Here is a 7,391-nt window from a genome sequence, read left to right on the forward strand (position 1 = left end):
AGTGAAAGAATGTAGTATTTCTCCTTTCTTGTCTGGCTTATTTCACTTACCGTAACGTCTTCAAGGTTCATCCATGTTGTAGCACATATGAGAATTTCATCCCTTTTTAAGGCTGAATAGTATTTCATTGTATGTATATACCATATTTAAATTTTTTTTAATTTTAGTTTTTGTGGGTACATAGTAGGTATATATATTTACGGGGTATGTGAGATGTCTTGATACAGGCCTGCAATGTGAAATAATCACATGATGGAAAATGAGTATCCATCCCCTTATGCATTTGTTTTTTGTGCTACAAATAATCCAATTACACTCTTTTAGTTATTGTATAATGTACAATTATTATTAACTATAGTCACCTTGCTGTGCTATGAAATATTAATAATAGGTCTTATTCATTCTTTCTATTTTTTGTACCCATTAATCATCCTCACCTCCCCCATCAACCCCCCACTCCCTTTCCCAGTCTCTGCTAACTGTCCTCTACTCTCTCTGTCCGTGAATTCAGTTGTTTTGATCTTTAACTCCCACACATAAGTGAGAAGAGACAATGTTTGTTTTTCTGTGCCTGGCTTATTTCACTTAACATAATAACCTTCACTTCCATCCATGTTGTTGCAAATGATAGGATCTCATTCATTTTTATGGCTGAATAGTACTCTATTGTATATAAACATCACATTTTCTTTATCCATGTATCAGCTGATAGACCCTTAGTTTGATTCCAATTCTTAGCCATTGTAAAAAGTGCTGCCACAAACATGGGAGTGCAGATATCTCTTTGATATACTGCTTTCTTTTCTTTGGGGTATACACCCAGCAGTGGGATTGCTGAATCATTTGATAGCTCCATTTTTAGTTTTTTGAGGAACCTCCAAGCTGTTCTTCATTAGTGGTTGTACTAATTTACATTCCCACCGATGTGTACAGGGGTTCCCTTTTCTCCATATCCTCTATACCATGTTTTATTTGTCTGTTAATCTATTGATGGTCACTTGGGTGGTTTCAACCTTTTAGCTGCTGTGAATAATGTTGTGAACATTGGTGTTCAAAGATCTGTTAAAGTCCTTGCTTTTGATTATTTTGGGCATATACCCAGAATTGGAATTGTTATATGTTTGGTAAATTCTGTATTTACTTTTTTGGGAATTACTCTACCGTCTTGAATGCATGAATTTACATTAAAGCATGTGATTTAAAAAGCACAAATCTTCTGTATAGAATACTGAGGTACGATCCAACTACAGAATAGCAAATGGACCAACAGGACCAGGTGTGTCTCCTTGGTTTGTGGGTTCTGATCAGGAATAGAATTAAGGGAGCATGGAAGTCAGTGAAGGGGAACATGATGAAGAAGAGATCTTCCTTGCCTCACTGTGAGTCCTTTACCAACAAGTGGTCAGCCATTTCTGTCTGGTTCTTGCCCTGGATGTTTGAATAAAAGGAGGTTCTTCTGAAAGTATGCACTGGTAGGGTTATCTTTCTTAATAAAACTAAATACAAACATTCTTTCCAGGCTCTGGAAAGAGCAAGTGTGAATCTCTGATGATTTTATTCTGCAAATTACAGATATACAGAATCACCCTGCAACCACACATATTGCATAATCACATCTTAAAACTAGTTGTCATGTTTTCATATCATAATAGTGCCAATAGATACAGCTGCTGTTAGGCTTCTATGTGTGGTGAGGCCAAGTAAGAACCAGTGGGAAAAAAAAATAAAAACAGCATTTGGCAGGGTGGATGTTGGACAATTAATGATTATTTACTAATAGATTTTAGTTGTGCCTCTAGTGCCTTCTGCATTAATGGATATTTAATGATGTCCTATGAATTTGCTTCGACAATAATCGTGTGCACCCATATTTAAGTCAGCAAATGTTTATTGCGTGTCCATTCTGTCATGCTACTAGGAATAAAGAAACAAAAAAACTACAGGGCACACCAATGATTACTCATATACTTTATCCGATACTTTTCCCCCTAGGTGTACACCCATAGAACTTGAAGGAGATCATAGAAGTTATCCAGTCTAATCTCTGTCTTCCTGCTCTGCTTTCTCAGTCTGTTACAGGTGAAGAAACAGGCCTGTAAAGATGGAGTTGTTATGAACACAGTTGGAGATCTGGGTTTGAATCCCTACTTATGTGTGAGGCTTTTGAGTAATTTACTTAAGTTTTCTTAGTCTCAGTTTCTTCACCTGTGAAGGTGAGCTTCAGACACTCCCTTCATTCTGAAACATTCTCTCCACTTGGCTTGTGTGATACCATATCTTTCAGATTTTTCTTCTTTTCCTTGTGTTGTCTAGTCTCTCCTTTCTATAGTCCCTTCTTGGCTTGTCTCTTAAATATTGGAATTCTTAGAGCTTGAACCTCCACCCTCTTCCCTCATTACTTTATACTCTTTTCTTGGGCAGTCTCATACATTCCTGTCTATAGGCCAGTGACTCCTAACTCTGTATCTCCTGCTGTGAAATTTCTCCTGAGCTCCAAACATTATACCCATTTTTCTGTGGGGATGCTATAAGCACTTCACTTCAAACTTCACACAATCAAAACTGATCTCAGGATCTTTTCCCCTGCCTTTTCTCCAGTGTTTTGTGTTTCAATAAAAGTCACTGAAATTCACTGAGTTTTCCAAGTTGGAAATAGAGGAATCTTTTATATCCAATCAAATTGCCAAGTCCTGTTGCTTCTATCTACTGCATATCTCTGGTATCCATCTATGTCTTCATCCATACTGACACTCTGTTACCAGCATCTTCCTTCAGAGTCCCATCATTCCCTGCATACGACCACTATCTCCTAAATGATCTTCTCACTTTAACTCTTACTCCCCTCCAATCTATTCTCTACATTATACTCAGAGAGATCTATCACTAAAACACATCTGATCTATCACTCAAATACGTCTTAAATAGAGGAACACCTGTATTGAAAACCCTCTCATGGATGGCCTTCTGTTGTCCTTAGACAAAACCCAAACTTCTAAGCCTGTGTATCAGGGTGGAATATTTATTATCATAACAACTGGAAATATAGTTTTTCTTATTAGATAGAAAATGGTCTTTGTTAAGAAAAATAATTCAACGAATTACTGGGGTGCAAGAAGCTCTGATTGCATGAGATTCCAGAAGCCAAAATAACAAAATAAATGCCAATTATAATAAATAGAAGTATGAACTTAATGAAAGTCCTGATGGTGAAATGGTTGAGGACTTTGGAGAATTGGAATTTTAGTATGCACTTTAATTTGTGTATTGCAATGATATAACCTTTTTATACCTTCTGTAAAATCTGCTACTCACACAAATTACCTGGGTGTGTGGGTGACTGTGTCTTTGAATATGTGATAGAATATGTCTGCATGTGGGGGTGTGTGTAAAAGTAAACAAAGGACCTGCTCCCATGTCTTGGTCAACGTTGTGCAGGAATAAGACCAGGACTAATTTTTTGAAGTGATAATGATCCACTAACTGAATTAAGCAGGAATTCAGAGCCAGTAATAAAAACCTGTAAGAAATTGGCCAAAATTCTGGGAAAGGCTTTGGGCTCCTGAGGAATGATCTATTATCCTTTCATTAGGTGTCAGCTGTTTAGTGAACCTGAGTTTGGTATTTTTCTTCACCCATATCAGTTAGGCTTTGGTAAATTCTAGCCTGTGGAATTGGGGTTACAGGCCTGCTTATCTAGATTATTATCTAATTGTCACTGCACTTGATTTATAATATCTTCCATTATTTCTCCACTGGCTTTCTCTTCAAGTTTATGTCATTTCTCTTCCTGCTGGACTCCAGCCCTGCTCAACTTCAGCCCTACTCAACTTCTATTTACTCTTCCATCGCCTCCCAATTCCTTGCTGTTGTAAGTGGAGCACTGATCTCCTGATTTTTAACTGGGCTAACTCCATTTTCTCTTTGTATGGAAGTTTAAATGCCATTTGCTTAGTAAACCTTGCCTGATATTTATCTGATCCTGTTTAGGAGATGGGCTACAGATGGATTAAGATCTGATCTATATGGGAAAGGTAAAACCATAAAGTTAATAGAAATAATATAGAAAATATATCTTTATAGCCTAGGGTAGGGAAGCAAAATCATAAGGAGAAACATTTATGGTCTTGAGTCTATCAATAATTATTTCAATCAAATAATAGTAAAGGCAAAGATAACAGATGTGACAGATTGGCAGAAAATACTAATAAGGACCTAATATAGAGAATATATAAGGCACTTCTACAAATCAACAAGAAAAGCACAGAAAATCCAACAAAAATGGGCAAGGGTTATGAATAAGAAATCCACAGTAAAAGAAACATATGAGGTTAACAAACATAAGAAGAGATGTTTGTATTCATTAGTAGTTAGAGATGTGGGCATGAAAATAACAAGCATTATCATCATGTATTAGATAGAAAACAATTAGCCAGTCAGGTGGTGCCATGTACTATCAGGGAGTGAGGATAGATGAACTTTCATACTCTGCTTAGTAACCTTTTTAGAGAGCAATCTGGTGGTATTATTTATTGAATTTTAACAGCAAAAACTGTAATTACTTTTGCACCAACCTAATACATGATCAAATTTAGTATACTTATGAGCCACCAGTTTTCTCTTACTACATATTCTAGGGGAATCCTTCCACAGATCTATAAGAAAACATGTTTGTGGATATTAAACCCTAAGTTGTTTGTGCACTGAGAAATTGGTAGTAAATTACATATCCATCACTGAGGGAGAAGAAAAGAAGAAAATGTGTTCAATACACACTGTGGAATACTTGGAATACTGTAAATCAGTTAAGTAATGAATCAGATATTCACACAGCAATGTGTAAAGACATAAACATGGTGCTGAATGAAAAAGTAAGAAATAGCATGGTTTGTAGCAGAATACCACTTAAGAAAATTTTAAAAAGTACACGAAACAACACAAGTTTATAAACACGTATGAAGACGCTTCTGGTTTCCAGTGTGACATATAAAAAGCTTGGAGGTTGTCACTCCCATCCCCACAACAAGAAATAAGCTAAACAAACAGAAAATCAACAATTCTTCTTAAATCCATCAGAGAATTGAGGTGACTGCCTCAAAACTGCGGAGACAGATAGATACAGCAAATCAGAGGTTAATGGGAGCAGAAGGCCACAGCTGAAACCCCAGTATCAGTAGGAACACATTAAACTTCAATTGATAATTTGCTGGACAATCAGTGTAGACTAGCTTGAGAGTTAAAAACTTCGAGAAATCTCAGTCTTAGAGGGGGAACCCATACTTCCATGGTTTTACCTCCAGAAGCCCTACCAGGTTCTCAGAGGATAGATTAGAGAAAAATCTCCTGGTGCTATTGGCAGAGGGAGAGAGAAGGTAACCACTTTGAAATATTCTCAGAGATCTCCATTCTCCTTAATAAGGCCTGCCTTCAAGGAAAACTATTTTGTCAGAACAGAATCAACTGGGAGTTACCACAGACTAACTGATCTGGGTGAAGGAAAATACCAAACTCAGATTCACTAAAATGCTGAGACCTAATCATAGGTCAATAGACCATTTCCTCTCCTCTGATACCTCAATAGGGATCCTGTATAATAATAAGTGATTGCAGTTAAAAGAATTAAAAGCCTCAGACTCTATTTAAGGAGTCTGTAGGAAAACTTAAAGACAACAAGGAAGACTAACCTCTGACATCACAGCTGCAGTAAACACAGCCTACCTCCTAGCCAAATAAACATAAAACCTCACACTAAAGGCCTATCTATCTCAGTTCTTTTTAGCCTACCATATCCTGTCCTGCTTTCAACAAAAAATGATTAAACATGCTAAAGGAGCAAAAATATAAATAAAATAAATAGAAAGCAAATATTCAAATCAGATATGGCAGGAATTTTTGAATTATAAGACAGAGAGTTTTAAATAACTATAATTAATATGCTAAGAGCTGTAATGTAAAAAGGGACAATATGCAAAAACAGTTGCATATAAGAAGATGGAAACTGTAGGAAAGAATCAAAAGGAAATGTTAGAAATGAAAAATTAACAGAAATGAAGAATGTTCTTGATGGGCTCATCAGTAGATGGGACATGGCCAGGGGAAAAATAAATGAGCTTGAAGAAATGTCAAGAGAAATTTCTAAAACTGAAATGCAAATATAAAAAAGAATAAAAAAAGGAACAAAATATCCAACAACTGTAGGAAAATTATAAAAGGTGTAACATACAAGTAATTTCAAATAACAACCTAACAATGCACCATAAAGAGGTAGAAAAGCAAGAATAAAACAACCCCCAAATAATAGAAGAAAATAGTAATAAAGATCTGAATAGAAATAATAAAAGAGACCAAAAAATACAAAAGATTAATGAAACAAAAAGTTGGTTTTTTTGAAAGATAAACTGAATCAACAAGTCATTAACTAGAGTGTGAAGAGAGAAGACCTAAGTAAATAATGCTGAAAACAAAACAGGAGATATCATACAGGTACGAAACAAATAAAAAAGCTCATTAAAGACTACTATAAACAATGAAAAGCCAATCAATTCAAAAACCTAGAGAAAATGGACAAATTCCTGGACACATTTAAGCTACCAAAATTGAACCAAGAAGAAATAGAAAACCTGAACCAACCAATGACAAGTAATCAGATTGAATCAGTAATAAAAAGTCTTTCCAATAAAAAGTTGAGAACTAGATGGCTACTCCACTGAATTTTACCTAGCCTACAAATAAGAATTAATACTAATTATTCTCAAATCATTCCCAAAAATGGAAAGAAGGAATTCTTTCTACCTCACTTCATGAGACCAACAACCAGAAGAGGACACACACACACACACACACACACACACACAATATAGGCCAGTATACCTGAGGAACATAGCTGCAAAAATCTTTAACAAAAATACTAGCAAACTGAAATCATCAAAGAGATAATACATCATGATCAAGTGGGATACATCCCAGGAATGCAAGGATGGTTCAAATGCAACTCAATAAATGTCATACATCACATCAATAGAATGAAGGGCAAAAACTATCTAAATGAATGCAGAAAAAGCTTTTCATAAAATTTAGCAATCCTTTATGATAAGATATCTTAATAAATTATGTATAATCAATGCTATATATGACAAACCCATAGCTAACATCTTACTGAATAGAGAAAAGATGGTAGCTTTTTCTCTAACACTGGAACAGAACAAGATTGCCCACTCTCATCACACTTGTTCAACATTACAGTGGAAGTCCTAGCCAGAGCAATTAGGCAAGAGAAAGAAATAGAGGGCATCCACACTGAAAGGAGGATGCCAAATTGTCCCTGTTTGCAGATGACATGATCTTATATATTTAAAAAACCTAAAAACTCTATCAAAAAGCTTCTAGAACTGATA

Source organism: Saimiri boliviensis, chromosome 2 (genome assembly GCF_048565385.1).
Source record: "Saimiri boliviensis isolate mSaiBol1 chromosome 2, mSaiBol1.pri, whole genome shotgun sequence".
In the NCBI taxonomy this organism is placed as follows: Eukaryota; Metazoa; Chordata; class Mammalia; order Primates; family Cebidae; genus Saimiri; species Saimiri boliviensis.